An 18,084-nucleotide genomic window follows, 5' to 3' on the forward strand; every position below is an offset into this window, starting at 1 on the left:
GGGCTCCCCTTCCCACAGTGGTAGCCCAAGCGGGACTGGAGGTGAGATAGTCACCACTCTAGAGGATTTTTAGTGATCCAGCAAGTGACAACACCAGGACTTAATTTCTCTGAATGCAAATGGCTGTCATCTAAGTTAGGGAACAAGAAGACATTCTCTGCTTCTCTGTAATGTATTCATGTACAGTTTCCTCATACACTGTGGTTTCTTGGGCTAAAAATTAGTATCATTTATAATAGATAATCACAAGCCTTACCACCTACCATCTAATGGCTTTCATCTTCCTTCCTTTGGAAAGCATTTCACTGGATGTTTATTGCATCTCTCTTATGTCCAAGGCACTATCTGGTCATTGAAAGATATAAATAAGTAAAATAGTGGTAGTGGTTACAGTAGTAATAATAAAAATAATAACAAACACATATATAGCACTTACTAAGTGCCAGACACTGCTCTAAGCTTCTTACATGTATTAAATCATTCAGTCATCTAAATGACACTCTAGGAAAGACATGATTGTCATTTTTCAATTTACAGATGAGGAGACTGGGGCACAGAGAGGGTAAGTAATTTGCCCAAAATTACATATCTAGCAAGTGGCAGAGCTGAGATTTGAACCGAGACAGTCCAGTTCCTGAATCTGTGCTTTTGGTTTATTTGCTTGTGCACTGTCCTGGGGGGTTGCCAGCGTGCTTTTGTTTGTCTTATCATCTGTGCTGCAAAAGAGAAGTTTCTGCTCACAGACCTTTAAAAGTCTTTCTTCCTTTCAGAACTGAATAAAGGACTACGGACAGTGTGTACGTGAGAAACACGGCGGACTGCATCTTTCCCTCCCAAATCACTCATCGAATACCTATTATTTCTTAGGTACTACACATAATCAATATCATTGATTAAAAATGAATCAATGAAAAAACTGAGGATTAGAGGAATTTATTAATTTGCTCACAGGCCTGTAACTCATGAGGATTCGTGCTGAATTCTGACTCACACTCATCTCACGACCAAAACCACATCCTTAACACTTCCCTTACGCTGTCAATCTCGGCCAAGATTGTGAAGTAGTCAAAGTTGCTCATCAGTGCCTCGAATTAGGATCATTAATGCCATGAATCCTTTGCTGCAACTTTCTTCTCTTGTACTGTGTTTGTCCTCGAGTGATTGTTAGGCTTTGTGCATATATTCTGCAAAGCATATTTACAGCCTTTCACTTACTGACTGTCACTTGTCTAAATGTGGAAGAGGGGCAGACACTGCTTCTCTATAAGTCCTGAAAATGACATGTGGCAGGTATGGGGACTTGGACACTCCAACTCCTGTGGTTTTCCACTGCTTTATCCTGAACCCTGGGCCCTAGCTCGCTCAGAAGCATTCAAATGTCTGAATATTTCTGATGTCGTTCACTGGTTAGAATGCATCACAGAGCTTTGATGGCTTGAATGAAGCTAACAGGAGCTGGCAAAGTCTTGCCACACCAGGAGGGTTGAGCTAGTTTTGAAGAGGGGCAAGAATGACAAATCTGCCTCAGTTTAAGTTGGTTTTCACTTCTCTTGCCTCCCAACTGGCAAATAAAGCAGTGCAAATAACATACATTAAAGAGCAACACGAGCGGTCGTCATTCTCTGGTTCCTTTAGTGAAAGTCAGTGGTCCACTGGAGAGAGGACTCTGTGTGCTGGAGGACCTGGACCTACAGACTTGTAGACATATTATAATAAGTACCCAGGAGTGCCCTGGGCTGGGCCGGTACACACGCAAGTGCATGCTGGTACCACATAAGGAATTCCTTGCAGCGCCAGTCCCATTTCTGAGTTCTATCACTTACTGCATCACCGGGGCTGCAGAGCAGGTCTGGCATGGCCTACTGTACTGACAAAGAAAATTACTAATGTTACATTTGTGTGATTGAAAAGGGCTATTCCTGCCAGATGTCATTATGTGTTCTGTCTGGGCTGGGTGTGAGACTGTTTGGGTAGAGCATGGGGCTAAACAACATGACTTCCTGAAAGTCTTTTGGGTTTTCTAAGCAGAAGGCCACCTGTTATAGACATTCAGTGAATTTCTTACTTATCGTACAGTACTTGAAGATATTTAAAACAGATGGTCACTCCTTGATTTTTATGAAACCTTGAAGACCCATGTCAAAAACTTGAATCCTCTGTACAACGTGGCTTCAGACATGACGAACCCATTGGACGGCCTAGGCATCCTCAAAAAGAAGCAAGCTCTGAGAAATGGAACCTGAATCCCTGCAAAGAAAAATCATCTTGAGGGAAGAAACCTGTCCAATGTGGCCAGCTGAGCAAGAGGGACTGACCCTCTCGTTCTGGGTGGGGATTAAGGCCCTCATATGCCCACCCGGATAAAACCCATTGTCGTTTCCCCAGGACACCTGGGAGCTAAGCAAAGCAAAGGGATGGGGAATGGGAAACTATGGCATTAGCCACCCCCCAGCTCTGATATGGGGAGCGCTTCTGAAAGATCAGGTCAGGGAAGCAGAAAGTGCTTCCCTAGTGAATGGCGTGGAGGAGAAGCCATGCGATTGGTGAATTGGATAAAGTCAGGCTCTGCGTTAATTTGGAACCTGTGGCAGCAGGGAGGCCAGTGGTCCCTAGGGCAGGCTGGGCCTGGTGAGGGGTAGAGTCAGCAGGCTTAGGCTTGAGCAGCTTCCTGTGGCGGTGCAGACACAGGCAGGCCAGAGGAAAGCCAGTAGCAATGTGGGAAACATCAAGGGCAGTGCCCAGCGGGTGGCCAAGTGACAGCAGAAAGATGCCAGGCAGAAGCAGAGCTGCAAAGCTGCATCCGCTGTGAGACAACAGCAACACCTGAACTGGGACTTATGGAGGGGAACCAACTCCATACTGGACCCTCCAATCCTAGAGGAGTAGGGAGGGAGCTGGGAACAGTCACGGTGCACTTGTCAAGCACACTTAGAGATTCTCCACCATCAGGGGAGAGAGGAGACCAGACTTCTTGCCAGCTAGGCTGGCAGGGGCTTTGGAGCATTGAAATTCCAGCTACTACTACAAATGTGACATGACATCTCACCGTGTGAAGCCTGGGACTTACAAATTGCATGAATAACATTTGAATCTTAGTCCGGATGAATGTGCCATCTCTGTTATTTGGAAAGGGATGCTGCTGGAGTTATGTTTCGGGAGATAAGTCTTTGGGGGCTGCTTCAGTTTGTATGCTTCCACCTTTTTTAATTCAGCAAACATTTGTGGAACATCTATAATATGTCAGACAGTAGGCCAGGGGTTGAGAAAACAAAAATACATACACAAAAATAAATATGGTGTAGTCTCTGACCTCAACAATCTCACAGTTTAGTGGGGCACTGACCTGCTAAATAATGCATGTGATGTGAAGTGATCGGTGTCACAGAGAGGTATGGCCACGTGTAGGTAGATACAAAGGAAGGGCTTGGGGGAAATTACAGAGGGCAGCATCGTGGACGAGCTATACAGGGCTTAATGGGTGACGACGGGTTTCCTGGCACAAGCGGGAGGCAGGGAATTTGGATCTGCAGGGGCGAAGGGAGAATGCTCCCTACCATCTCCAGGCTTCTTCTCCCTGTTCTGTGTCCTGTGAGTTTGACTTCTATCAACCACATCACCCCTTGTTCTCTGCCTTAAAGTTTTGTATTTCTGAGGGGCGGTGCCAACAGGAAGTCAGAGGACCAGAGGAAAGCAAGATGTTTATTCCCCCAGCTCCATCTCGGCCCAGTTTGGCAGTAGCTGTGTTCCTCTATCCAAGACCAAGAGAACAGTGACCGGAAGGGGGCAAGATTGGCAGCTTCCTGCTGTTGCTGGCCCCAGGGTAGTTACCTCCCTTATTGGCTTCATTAACCTGCCCACACCTCTGTGAAGAGTCCCTTCATTTAACGTCTTCCATCACCTTTCTGGGAGCACCATCTGTTCCCCACTGGGACCCCCACATGAAATAGCGCTCTAAGCATAATAGCACGTGCAAAGGAGCTGTGAAATGACACCGCTCAGTTACGGAGCTGTTACTAGTTCACCGGCTGGAGGCCGAGCTCCCAATGCAGAGACAGGAGATGCAGGCGAGAGGATGTCAGGGGCCAGGTCACGTGGAACCCCATGTGCTCTGTGTAAGAGACTTTATTCCAAAGACCCCACTGTTAATATCACTGGGATTTATGTATTTGACTTTACTGGTAAGTTCTTCAGAATGCCTCGAAATTCCTTAGAATCTCATATTATTCATAACTTTGGAGTAAAGGTATTTCTGTCTCTGAATTATAGAATAAAGCTTTCAAATAACCAAGTTGAAAGGTAATATTATTGAACTTGCTCTGTGTTCTGCTGAGAACCCCCATGAATTATTCTTAGAATGAAAACACAGGAGTTAGTCAAAGGAAGTAGTTTCCTCCTCTCAATGTGCATAATCCTTAGACAAATCATGTACTAGTAGATGATCCAGAACTTACTGCTCCCCTAGAATTAAACAGTTGTTGCTCTTCATTTTATCTTTCCCCTAAACAACCACTGAATTATCATGGGAACATGAGCCAGGTGCAAGTCCTTGCAAGCCCAGAGAATAAAAGGACTCTGTATATTCCATATTCCTTCTCAAAGTCACATTTTTATGCTAGCTAAGAGTAGAAGAGCCAAGTGGCAGAGAAGACAGTTCTTTATTATCGAGCACAGCACATTTACTATAATAGGATCTTTTTTTTCCCCCTCAAGTAAATTTTTTTTTTAATTTAGCATATTATGGGGGTACAAATGTTAGGATCTTGTTGGTGGACTGCTGGCTCTAATGCATATGCTTAAACTCCCTAGCCAGCCCCAGATTAGAGGACTATTGTAGGTGGGCTGACCTACACTCATTCCCAACCCCTTTCTCCTTTGTCAACCTCTATCACAGAAAACAGAAAAGTTAAATATTCATGTCACCCACCTCCCTTGTGGAATGGACATGTGATGAAATTCTGGCCAATGAAATGTAATGGGAGTCTGCTAGGTGTTTCTGGGAAAGCTTTTGCATTTCTGAGAAAAAAGAGACATCATTTCTTCCTCAGGTCCTCCTGATTTGAACATGGAAGGGCTGTCTGGAGCAACAGCAGCCATCTTGTAAGCAGGAGGCAATAACTATGAGCACCAAAGGTATAAAAAGAGATTGGGCCCCAAATGGCATTGCTGAGCATTTAGGACACCACAATGGTTCCACCTCTGGATTTCTTGTTATGTTAGATGCTATTGAGGCTAACGTTTGTTGAGTAATCTGCTCTTATAACCAAATACATTCTTAACTAACACACAGGAATCACAGAAAAGCCACAGCTATTCTAAACCTTTCATTTCTTGATTAGAATCAGTGCTTTTTAAAAGATAATAGCATGTCTTGTATAATGAGCCAGTATTTTTTTTCCAAAATGACCTTGACATGTCTCTACACAGAAATTAATGTTCCTATCTCAACTGACACACACTTTGCAGAAACATTAAGCACACTTCTATTCTTGCCCAGCTTAGATTCCATGGCCATTATTACAAGAATTTTTGAAAAGACCTTCCCCTCTTTAACCCCTCACTCCCGCTATCATACTCAATTAGCAAGACCCCACAATTGAGAAATCCAACCACCTTCTTCTCCTTGTGGGCACCCAAGCTACTAAATATCGTCAACTGGTTTCACATGAAGTCACAGTTGCCAACCTCAAATGTGTCCTCAACTCTGCCCCCAAACCTGTGTTTCTTTAGGGCCTTACGTTTCTACTCTCTGAGATGGCTTTTCTGCCCTTTTTTCTCTTCTCAAATTTCCTATTCAGCCTCCTCCTCCCTCACTGTCACGGTTTACTAAAAAACTAGACACTCTCAGGTAACTACCCCTTCCCACCTCTGCAGCTGCTCATTTTCTCTGGCTTCCCTTCTCTTACAACAAAAGAAATAGCATTTCTTCAATTAAAGGTATAACCCTTTACCCTCTACCCTTGATACTCAAGGTGGTCTGTGGACCTGGCAAACTGCTAAAAATCTCAGGCCCCACTCCAGACACACAGAATCAGAATTTTCCGTTTAACAAGCTCCCTGGGGGGTTATGTGCACGTGTACCTGCACATTGGAAAAGCACTACTCTTGACTCATTCTTTCTTAAGAACTTCATGCCTCTGGCCACGGTCATTCTCCTGAGTCATCATTTGCTTTTTCCCCACTGACACGATAGTTAATTCTTATTACTAGAAGATTGCTTTCTTCCCTGTGGAAGGTGGTCTTCTTGATTTGGGAGAACTGTCAGAAGGGGCCCTTTACTCTCGCTTAAATAAATCAAGTTCCTACCAAGTTTTCTTTTGGTAAACTTTGAAGTCCTCATTGACCTAAACACTTTTAGTCTGGATGCTAAGTGCTCCAGGTCATCAGAATCACTTGGTATAATTAAAGCAAACATTATTGCTCTTCCCTGCTTATGGGTTAGGAAACGTGTGTTTTATCAGGCAGATTGTGCCTACAGTTGTCTCTTCTTGTCTCAGAGGCCTCAGTACAATCTTTTGTAAGTAAAAGCTCACCAAGGTGATGAGGATTGAGAAAGTCAAAGGCAGAGGTTACCATTATTAAAAATTTAGTACCAGTCAGGCACTGGGCTAAGATCCTGATATATATTGTCTCGGTTCATGTCTTGACACGTCTTTGAGGTAAGTACTATCTTTGTCTCCATTTCACATTTGAAGGAAACAAGACTAGCTACACAGCAGCAGAGCCAGGATTTGAACAAATTCCAGGCGGTGTTAAGGGGTGTGTGTCAAGTGCTGCAGGTTAAGGGAGGATCTTCATCTCTTGCTGGAAGAGAGGCACAAACAAAAGCAACTCAGCAGGACTGGACTGGTCTGGCGCAGTCCTACACAGGTGCTATTAAAGGCTGATTGCATTGTTGGCCAACATGAGCTGAGTCATTATCTGGCTGGGGACCATGAGCAAGACCATGTTCTCGTGGGTGAGGTGGGCTTTCTCTACAGGGAGAAGGCATTTCCACTGTTCACTGTCTTGGGAATAGGTTGCTTCTGGAATAGGAAATAATGTTTGCAGAGATGGGCCTTAGTCTGGAGAAACTAGAAATTGCACCCCTTTCCTGGGCCTTGGCTCTGAGGGAAGGACATGTGCGGAGAACAAGGAGTAGTCTTGCCCCTGTGGTCAGGCCACCCCTGCGGTCAGGCCAAGCGGGAAGCGTCTGGGCCCGTGGACTGTGAGTGCAGCCAAGCTAAACGCAGCAGCGAAGCTATGCTCTGCTCTCAGGGTGTGCCATCCAAATTAAGAGAAGGGCGTTCTCTCAGGGTGGAGAAGGAAAGATAAAGGGAAAAGCCGTCCAACCTCACCTCACAAGGCCAGACTCTGGTGAAGCAGTGACCCAAGGGAGACAGTGTCCTGGGGCTCTAGGGAAAGCGTCAGAAACAGTGGTGTGGCAGCATGACGAGGAACAGAGAATGCCAGGGGCCTCTCGGAGGGACCCATTTCTGAGCACGGGTAGGAAAGCACCCTCTAAGATTCAGATGACTGGGAGCACTTTTGTTTCTTGTCCCCGCCTTCTGATGACGAGGATCTAGCCTCTCCCATGCATAATTCATTACTTAATATCTATAAGATTGTATCTGTAGTCATAGGCTGGTGAGACCTTTTCTTGTTTAAAGTGACATTCTTGACTTATAACTGATATGTTGTGTGTGCATTTTAGTCAGAAATCCTGCAGAAAAGGGAATTTATTGGCCCATAGACCCTAAAAGGGTAGGAGCCTGGGGCCGAAATGTCTCAAGCGCTCAGGGCAGCCCTCACCCTCCTGGCTCTGCTGTTCTCTGCACTGGCTTCTTTCTCAGGCCGACTCCCTGTGTTGTGGTAAAGATAGCCCTTGCCACTCCTAAGCAGTGCTCTCTGTATAGCTAGCAATCCCAAAGGAGGTATGAGACAGAGCCAATGGCCTGAAAAGCTCCCACAAAAGTCCCAGAGAAGATCAACTGTGATTGACTTAGTTTAGGGCACATGCCCCCTTCTGAACCACTCAGGGTTCAGGCTAAAGGGATGGAGTATTTTGGCCAGCCAGAGCTGGGGACAAGAGGGCACAAGACAGACGGCCCCATCAGGCAGGAAGCTCCTGAAAGGAAAAGATGCTGAACTAACAAAAAAGTAACCTACGTCCCTTTCAGTGAAGCACATAATCAATTGACAATTTAACCAAAGGCCCTTTCCAGTGGGAAAAGACGAAACATGGATGTGCAGACATGGAAGAGTGACTGGGAAGAAAGAATAAATCCCAGGGGTAAAAAGAAGAAAAAGAATGACAACCAGGAGAAAAAGGTAAAAATGGGTTGACTCCAAAATAACCCAGGAGGCAGTGTACAACTGAAAATATCCCGTAGATAATAGGAGTTCCCACGGTCTCTGGAAGGTGTAGAAATGATTCCTAGAGCTGAGGCCCCGGGATATGCAACCTGAGACGATGACATCCCCGTCAGTCCCCAGAGAGAAACAAAGGCTATTCACAGACTGGAATTTGGAACACAAGGGGGAAAGGCATCCATAAAAAATTCACAGATTTTAGGTTTGTCCTCTATTATTTCTTGTAAATTAAATTTCTGTGCAGGGGAGCTATAATTTTAGATATTCAAAGGAGTTCCAGGCCAATAGTGACCACTTTCCCTGAAGCAGAATACCAGGGGATCCTACATGATCAAACTGGTATAGCTGTTTGCATGTAATGCCCAGAGTGGCCAAAGGCAGAGAGAAAGAAGCTAACATGTTGGCGATGATCTTGGGATATGGTCTGACTCCAAAAGTGTTTAATTAGGCCCAACTGATCTCTCTGCCAGTCAGTCTCTGGAACAACAGCCTGACTGTGGAGTTCTGTTAAAAGTAAATATCTGAAATCAAGGCAGATTTCGTAGACCATAAGCCATCTGGTACCAGGCTTGTAAGCGTCTTCACTTCAGGATACCTTAAAAATAGGAAAGGGCATACAGAGAGGGAGAACATACCCATAGAGAACGAGAGAAGGATTTTAGGATACATTATAACCGGCACCTTATTTTCACAAACAAACCCACCTGCACAAGGTAAGAGAGTAACATGTGATGAATTCCATAAGGCACACAGTAGCCAAGGGACGGCTTTAGCTCATAGTGACCCTGTCACAGAAGGGTGATCCCCATGGTTTTAGCCAAAGGACCTAGAGAAAGATGCATCTTGCTTTCAGCATTTCAAGGTATCATCTTTCCTCCCTGTGCCCCAATCCCTTACCTATAGCTATTCTCATAGGTTGGGATCCTCTTTCACCTGACAAGACATCTAACAATGTGAAAAAAGAGCAAAAAGTCTAGAACAGGGGAGGAGCATGCATGGGGCCACACGAGTGATGGAAAGGGGAGGGAACGCACAGGTGCTTAGCTGTCAGCCAGCCACAGTCCCATAGGAAATCATCCAAACAACTATTTCATTGAAAGTTAAACACCAGCCATCATCCCTGTTATGTCATCTTCTAGGCGCCACTCACATTTCAAGTACAAGTGCTGGGACACTGTGTTACTTGGTTTTGAAGATACGCTAATAAATACCGCACCTTGCAGATTCATTTTAATCTGCCCTGTCTTGAAATAGCTGTTTACTAGTTTTGTATAATATAATTAAATGCCACAACACTATATTTAAGAAACATTAAAGATATGACTTATCCTGATGAGAGTTAGGAAATTCCGAATTTAGAATATCTGCAATCCCTGGTGTTGTGAAAATAAGATTCTCCACAAAGACAGCAAGTTGGAATGAGAATTAAAGAGTATGGTTTCTCTTCTAGTAAATATTATGATACATGAAGAATACAAAAGGCAGGAGCACAGAGACATCTGGAATCTCATTCAACATTTTCTCCCTTAGTGAATCCAATCCACAAAAACTGAATTTGGCATTAGTTTTTGGAAGCTCCTAGCTGGAAGTGTTTGCAGAAAAAGGAAGAAAGTTGTGATAAAGGAGTTAATCATTTCTACCACTTTGCAGACTACCCGTTCCCTCTCTGTTATTTGGTGTCTTCCCACCCCCTCCATAACCAAGTAAGAAACCTTGAGGTCATCTTTGATTTCTCCCTCTTCCCTTTATATATCTTTAATCTCTCATGTTGGAACATTCTTATCCATCCTACATGGCCTTTGTCCTAGTGAGGACCATACCACATCATACCTTACGTGGGTCTCCCAACTGGGCTTCTACCCTCCAATATCTTTTTACTCCAGTCATTGCTGCTCATACTGTCAAATTGGCCTCTAAGAAGTTGTCTATGTCATTCCTATTACTCAATATCCACCAATATATTTCAAACTCTTGCTGCTGGGATTTAAATTTCCAGGCCATGTTTCTAATATGTTTTGAATGCTTCTCTACTCAAATGTTTCTGCCTCAGGCAAATTAATCTACTTCTTTTCTCCTAATAAAGTAGGTCAATAACTTAGCACAGTGCCCGGTACACATAAGGGAGGATAAGACATATTAATTTATCCTGCTTGGAATTAAATAAAACTACTATGCTCCTAGATCTTTGTCTACATCATCCCTCCTATCTAATGCCCTCCTTCCTCTTTGCCACTTGTCAAAATCTGTTCTTTCTTTCAAGAGAGAAAGTTCCGCATCTTTCAGGAAGCCTTTTCTATCCAGCCATTGTGGTTATTCCTCTCTAAACTTCTGTAGCACTTGCCAGTCTAGGGCAATATTGGGTTCCAGTACAAGGAAGAAGCTGGGATATTTATCCACTAAGTCCCATCCATCACTGGGTGAGAGCTGCTTTCAGGAACATTGACCCTCTGGCATTTTGGCCTTCCCTGTGCATGTGCCAAGAATGCTTTCAGCCAGAGAAAGCCTCAGTCAGAAGGCAGCAAGTCTTACAGTAGAAAACTGTAGGATTGTAAGGGAATGTTGAGGTCCCAGCGGCATGGGAGGGGCATCCTTCCGTGGTGTCTCAGGCAGGGAAGCACTATGAGCTCCCCCAGGGAGGCTCTTGTGTGTCGGATACCCCCCCCTCCTTGCCCCTGTGTTGTAATGGTCACCCTGTCCCCTCAAGATGTCATTATCAGATGGAGCATGGTGGCTCATGCCTGTCATCTCAGCACTTTGGGAGACTGAGGCAAGAGGATTACTTGAGGCCAGGAGTTTGAGACCAACCTGGCTAATATAGCAAGACTCCATCTCTACAAAAAATAAAAAATTAGCTGGCTATGGTGGTGCATGCCTTAGTCCCAGCTACTCAGGAGGATCACTTAAGCCCAGGAGTCTGAGGTTACAGGGAGCTGTGATTGTGACGCCTCACTCTAGCCTGGCTGGGTGACAGAAGGAGACCTTATCTCAAAAAAAAAAAAAGTCAATGTCAGCAAGTGACTCCAGTCACCCCTTTCTCTACCTGCTGGACTACTGACATGAGGAGCCAAAATGGCTAGGCAGCAGTGGATTGGCATGATGTTTTGTGGAATAGCAAGATAACCAAGATGTCTTTGGACTATATTCTGCCAGAGAACAGTGAATACAGCCTGAGGTGAGGCTCTGATTGGGTACTGCTGCTCATCCAGGCGAATGGAAACTGCTTTAGGTCCTACTTTCTGACGCAGCCTGAAGGGTATATGCACCAAATAGTCACATACCAAGTGCCCAAGTGGGAGGAGCTATGTTGATATGACAAAGACACTGCATCCAGCACAGCTGCTGTGACTGAGTTTATCGTGGTCCACCATAATTTGCCATGATCCATCTGGATTTTTCAAGGGCTAGGTTGGTGTATTAAATGCAAAAGCCAGTGTGGGAAACACATAGAGTACCCTGGGTTTATGTTCTATGTGAAGCTTGTCTACAGAATCTTTGAAATCTGGGGATTATCGGAGATACTGGGGGTGAAAAACAAGGCTGCTCTCAACTGGCAAGAGGTGGAAGACTTGGAGGCACCTAAATGGTTTGATCTGGGAAAACCACCAGAATCAACCATTGACTTACACAAATGATAGATACCATTACTAGAAAAAAGGGTTTTGAGATTCTCTGGCTGTATGTTGTTAAACTGCTCAAAATTTCCCTGTGTTGGAAGCAGAGAATGCTGAAGAGATAAGGGGCCGGGACTTCAAAGTCTGAAGCAAGAGTGGTGCAAGCCTCATGCTAAATTCACTTGGGAAGAGTAAACAACTGGACCAGGAAGGACAAAGCTTCACCTTGCCTGTTGATGTCCTACACTTGGAGGTTAGACCAAATAACTCAGACTTTAGGAAATACACTCGCATATTCTGATATCATTTTTCTGATGGAGATAAAAGGCAAGAGTTGAAGCTTTCCCTGGGAGCCTGGTCGTTTCTGCTCTGAGTCATCCTGGGAAGAGTTAGCTCTGAGGACAGATAAAGATTAGAGACAGGCTTTCAAGGAACTAATACTTTGAGAAGAAGATAAGAATATAAACAGTGATTATTAAAATAAATAATTATAAACAAAAACAAGAGAACTAGGTTATCATTATTTTCATCAAAAGTTTAGCTGCCCAAGCAGGTTTAGCCTGAAATCCTATGAACCAGTTCCACAGAAGGGAAACATACAACCAATATCAAGGACCCACACAACTAGAAAGCAACTGTTTCATCCTGCAAAATAGTTTCCAAGGTGATGGAAACTATGCCAAGAAAAAATGGGCTAAGGTCAAGGATGATGGAATGAGCAAAAGAGCTCAGAACGAAGGTAGTCATTACACTGGCTTTATTTCTCTTGAAATTTTTAATAGAAAAGACCAACTCTAACTGACAGTCAAGTATTTATATTGATGCTGCTGGAGGCTCTCTGAGGTGGCAGGTTGTTACCGACCAGCTCGGAGCACCGGCTTGCAGGGACAAATCTGTCTGCAGCTCCCCTGGTCATAAACCTCTCCTGCTCGTGGGACCGCTACAAGGCTTCAGATTTCTATAACCACATCACCAGAATGGGGAATTGTCTCTCCACGCATCTTAGGGATTTTATTTTACAACATTATTTGATTTGGTGTATCTCATCTCCAGTGATTTCCAAGGCAACTAAACCCACTAAAGCTAGGCACAAAACCAACACTTCGTGCAGTGACATAACCAACCATCCCCATCTATAGGGCATATGCTCTTAGGTATTATTAGGTAATATTCGGTATTATCCTACCCAAACTGGATAGATCCTAGTTATTGCCAAGTCTGTAATAATAAAAAGTAAGCGTATTCGTCCAGTTTTCATATCACATAAAAGGATGTGAAACACCACACCCGGGGATTGGTACCTTCTTTTCACAATGTGTGCCCCTTTGCCTTTGTTCACAGAGCCGCCAAATGTTATCCTTTTGTCTGAAGCTAATGGATGGTGCCTCCACTTTGTCTACTCTCAGCAGCTGTGGCCATCATCTAAATGAATATGTGAATTGAATTAACGTCCAAAGTGTACCCACAGTGTCCTGAACTATATTAACAATGGGGATTGATGGCCCTGAGGAATAAGTTCCTCTTTTCTTTGAAGCTCAAAATCTGTGCAAGGAATAGATTAAAACTATCTAGTTCATAGTTCACCTCCCAACTGTGAACTAGAAAGATGGATAACACGTAAGTGTACTTTACTTTGGTCCTGGGGTTTATTTTTGTACTAACCCCTACAGGTGTGCATGAAATTCTGGGAATTCATGAAACTTTGATCAAAATAAGAAAACCACTATGTGAAGCTCTGAGTCTGCCAGGAAGGTGTTCAATTTCCCCTCGGCAGTCCACTCCAGACTGAAGAGGCCGTAGCCGTTGTAGTCAGGGGGGGCCAAAAATATAGAAGTAGTGTTCTGATGGGGTTTCTGGGGAGACTATAATGAGAAGACTCTTTGCAGAGGTTTTGGTGTGATCATGGAAACTTACAGGCAAAGTTGAGACTCCCAAGGATAATACCAGGGGACGTCATTACCACCCTGACAGTTCAATAGAGGTTGACATTTTGTCTGTGTCTAGGTGGTGATAGTGGTGGTCATTCACCTTTTGCCCTTTCCCAAATCCATTCTCCACCCTCCTCTGTTCTGACCTCTACAGGCTACATCATCTGGGTTCCCTTGCCCTCTGGTTTCTGGTTGCATTTGGCCAATGTGAAGCAATGCAAGCGATGGAAAGGCAGGCAGAGAGAGAGAGGTCAGAATGTGTCTTCCACTACCCGTGTTCGGAACTACAGTTCCAGCGGTGGTTACATCTCTCTCTCTGATGATCACTCCTCCTCCCCTATGGTCCCCTGTCCTCTCAGCTCTCCCAGGCTCCAATAACACCCTGTCAGGTCTCAGGGTGGTATTTCCCAAAATATATTCCAGATGGGAGATCTGTGTGGGTGTGTGGGAGGGGGAAGTTTCCTGTGCATACATTCCTTTGGGAAACACTGGATTAACACATTAAACTCTGGATCAACACACAAAACAGGTCTCATTATTCCAGGAATTTTCAAAGCTACATTATGTTCACAAATCTTTTTTTAACAAATAACTGAGAGCTACGATGAGCCAGGCACTGGCCCTGATGCGAGTGACACAGTGGTGATTAGGGTGGTGACTACACTTGCAGTACTTACACACAAGTGGAGGGCAGACATAAGCAACAAACAAAAAACTTATTTATTACAAAGTATTTGTAATGAAGCTCCCACATGGGAATGAAATGTAAGGTGTGTTTCAAACATAAGTTATTTAGCTTCAAAAATCCTTATTCTGGAAATCTTCTAGGGAGAAAAGAACTGTATTTGAGGAAGACCACTCTAAGTTTTTCTCAACTATCGTTTACATGTTTTGGTCTAAAATTTATTTAATTAAATGCTTAAAACCTAGTTTTTGATACCAGCTTTCCCCCCGCTGGCCCTCAGCAGCCAATCAGAGAGCAAATCCAAGATTTACAGAAAACAGGTAATGTGAAGGTAACACAAGAAATGGGAAGCAATATCTCAGGTGGCAAAGCCATTTAAATCAACTTAGCATTTTTTTTGCAATGTAGACTTTTTCTTGGCATCTGTCCTATAAGGCGAGAGGATATTGTTATGGAAATGACTATCCAGGTAGATGTGCATGGAGAAGACAGACTGACTTACCAGGTTTTGAGGCAAAGTCCACCGTGGTTCAACAAAGACAAAACAAAGAGAAGACAGTAACTTTCAGGGGTAATTTGTTTATAAGACACACTTACCTGACTGTCCATTAGAGAAAAGGCTTTTTAGAAGAAAACATGTGGCCAGTTGTCATAGGTGCTGTTCTCTGTACTGTGCTCACTGCCCCAGCTGCTGTGACTGTTGCCTGCTAAGGGCTCACAGCTGCCTCCCTGACCTCTCTCCTGCAAGGGGCAAGTGCTTTTGAGTGGTTTGTGCCAGAGGCACCTGCGAATCAGGCCAAGGCTCCACGTCACCCACGCCACATTCCTGCCGACTTGCCCCTTCACTCCTTCCCTCATAAACTACTTCTACAGAGCCTTTCCACAGCTGTTGTTATCAGGCTTCACAGGAAACTGGAATCAGAAGGGATCTGGAAGGAATCACACAGCAAATTAATGACAGAGTGTGAAAGACATTATTAGCCTCTTCAATATTCTGTCTGCTGGTCTTTCTAATGTGCCTCATTGAGATCTAGATACACTGGCACATTTAATAGCTCTCAATTTTGACTCATCTTCAAAAAGAATATATGTGTAGAAAAGCTTATTGAATTAACTCTCTCTGCTATCCACAGCTATGAGAAGCTGAGCTATTTAGATCATTAGTCACCATGACCTTCTGTTGACTGTTGATCCAAATTATGGGCTTAACTATCTATGAAGAAAACCAAAAATGTGAGCTTCCAAGAGCAGCACTCCAGTGAGCTCTTTAAAGTGATAGCAAAGGTTACAGTGCTCAAAGAATTTTGCCACATATTAAATGTTGTTAGAATAGCATTTGCGTTGCACATCATGACTTATAATACACTATCATAAATATTTCACTTATCCTCACAGTAACCCTGTGACCTGAGTACAATATTAAGATCTGTATTTCATAAATGACGCAACTGAAGTTCAGGGATATTAAGGGACTTGCTCAATGTCTAATATTATTAGTTGCATAGTAGAGATTTAACAGAGCATTTTTTTTTATTAGGAAATTTCGAGCCTTTCTCCTTAATTGTCTATTTTATCTACTCTACTGTGTTTTGTCATTTCTTAAATTGTTAGACTTACAACATCAGCTTATTTAATCATCCCCAAACTCTGTAATACTATTTGTTTTTTTTTTTATTTCAGAATATTATGCGGGCACAAACATTTTGGTAACATATAATGCCTTTGCCTCACCCAAGCCAGGGCTACAGGCGTGCCCATCCCCTATACAGTGCGCTCCGCATCCATTAGTTGTGAGTTTAGCGAACACCACCACCCCCTCCAACGTGACCGGCACGCAGTGAATATACTTCCACATGAGCACATTAGTGTTGATCAGTCAGCACCAATTCGATGGCTGTAATGCTATGTGTATGCTAGAACACGAGACAGTCTAGAATTTCTACAAGGTAACAAAATAGGCTGCATAATTAAACATTTATCCTATTTCTATAAAGTTGATGTGTCAAGATTTTTGTTTCACTCCACTTGTTATAAATTTGATTTGCAGTTCTGTAAAATTAATGTCCATTGATTTCTCAGAAAACTGTGCATTCCCTACATAGAGGGTTTGGTTTTTAGAAGAACCAAACAGTACATCATTATTGATTATGTATTGCCTTTCCTTGAGGGCTGTTGAGAATGTGATATACTCAATGCATACTAAATGCATACTCAGATGTAACACCTTATTTAATTCGTCTCCAAGATTCAGCCTGTCTCCTAGCCAACCACAGCATAGTTTACTTTAGAAATATCAATGTATTTTTTTCAGACAAAAAATGTCAAACACGAAAATATTGCCCCAAATGTTAGCTTTTATACACAGAGAAAATGTATGGTTTCAACTTAATGAGAGGATAGAAACCATTTCTTCTCTGTAGCTTAAAAGAATATACCCTCCATTTCCAGTATCTTCTTGATACTGGAATGTGCAGTTAAAAGTGACAATGAGAATATTGATAAGCCAGAGAGGGAGCACAGAACTATTGAGGGGCTCTGGCATATCTTAGAAATTATCATTCCAAGTGCCTCACGCACTTACCTCTAACTCTGGGCATGCATGAAAGAGCCAAGCAAATTTCATGTAATTGCCATACTCTGAAGGTTCCAGAGGGAAATCACCAATCACAATTATTTACTTACACACAAATGGGAAACTTAAGTAACCTCAGGGTCACACCGAAACAGCTCTTGACTTGGGTTACAACTTCACAATTAATGGGAAAGAACAGGCAGTAAGGTCACTGGGGCTCGTTGAGCAGCCTCGCCATAATTAAAGACCCACACCAGAAAAATGACATTATGCACTGCTCTGGGAGGGGAGAGGGTTACTCATTCCAGCAGATCTTAAACATCAGGTAGTTGCAAGTTCTGGCCACAAAGTTCTATGCCTTTAAGAAAGCAAGTTTCCTTCTGTGTTGTTGGTAAACTGATTGTCATGGGCAGTCATTTTAATTACTTTTAAATCTTTTATAATCATGTTATCAAAGGATTTACATATCATCCCGTGCCTGGCATAGGGCTGCAGGCACCACGCACAGAAGGCATCCATGTACAATTAATTAGCTCTAATAAGCATAGAGGGCTTAACTATGCAAGCTTCAAACAAACATAACTTGTAAGTCGATCAAGTCACTCAGAGCCAGAGATCTAACTGTTAGATTCTTGGAAGGTACAACTCACTTTGGAAACTTATTACAATAACAAGATGAGGTAAGATTTGGAGTGGAGTGAGAAACGCATGCACAGTCCTGGCCGACAAAACTTTACTACCAAGTTCTCCTATGGGACACATTCAAGCAACGATTTAAGCCTGCAGATGCACCGAGGTCGCTGCGATCATCGGGCTGTTTCATCACAGCTGGGTTTGGGTCACTGTACTGGCAGAGTCTTTCTCCAGAGGTGGGTCTTCACACAAGAAAATAGACACTCTTGTCTGTGGCCTCCCAAAAAATCCTACTTTGGTCACTAG

This window comes from Propithecus coquereli, unplaced genomic scaffold, assembly GCF_000956105.1.
Source record: "Propithecus coquereli isolate 6110/MARCELLA unplaced genomic scaffold, Pcoq_1.0 Scaffold118, whole genome shotgun sequence".
In the NCBI taxonomy this organism is placed as follows: Eukaryota; Metazoa; Chordata; class Mammalia; order Primates; family Indriidae; genus Propithecus; species Propithecus coquereli.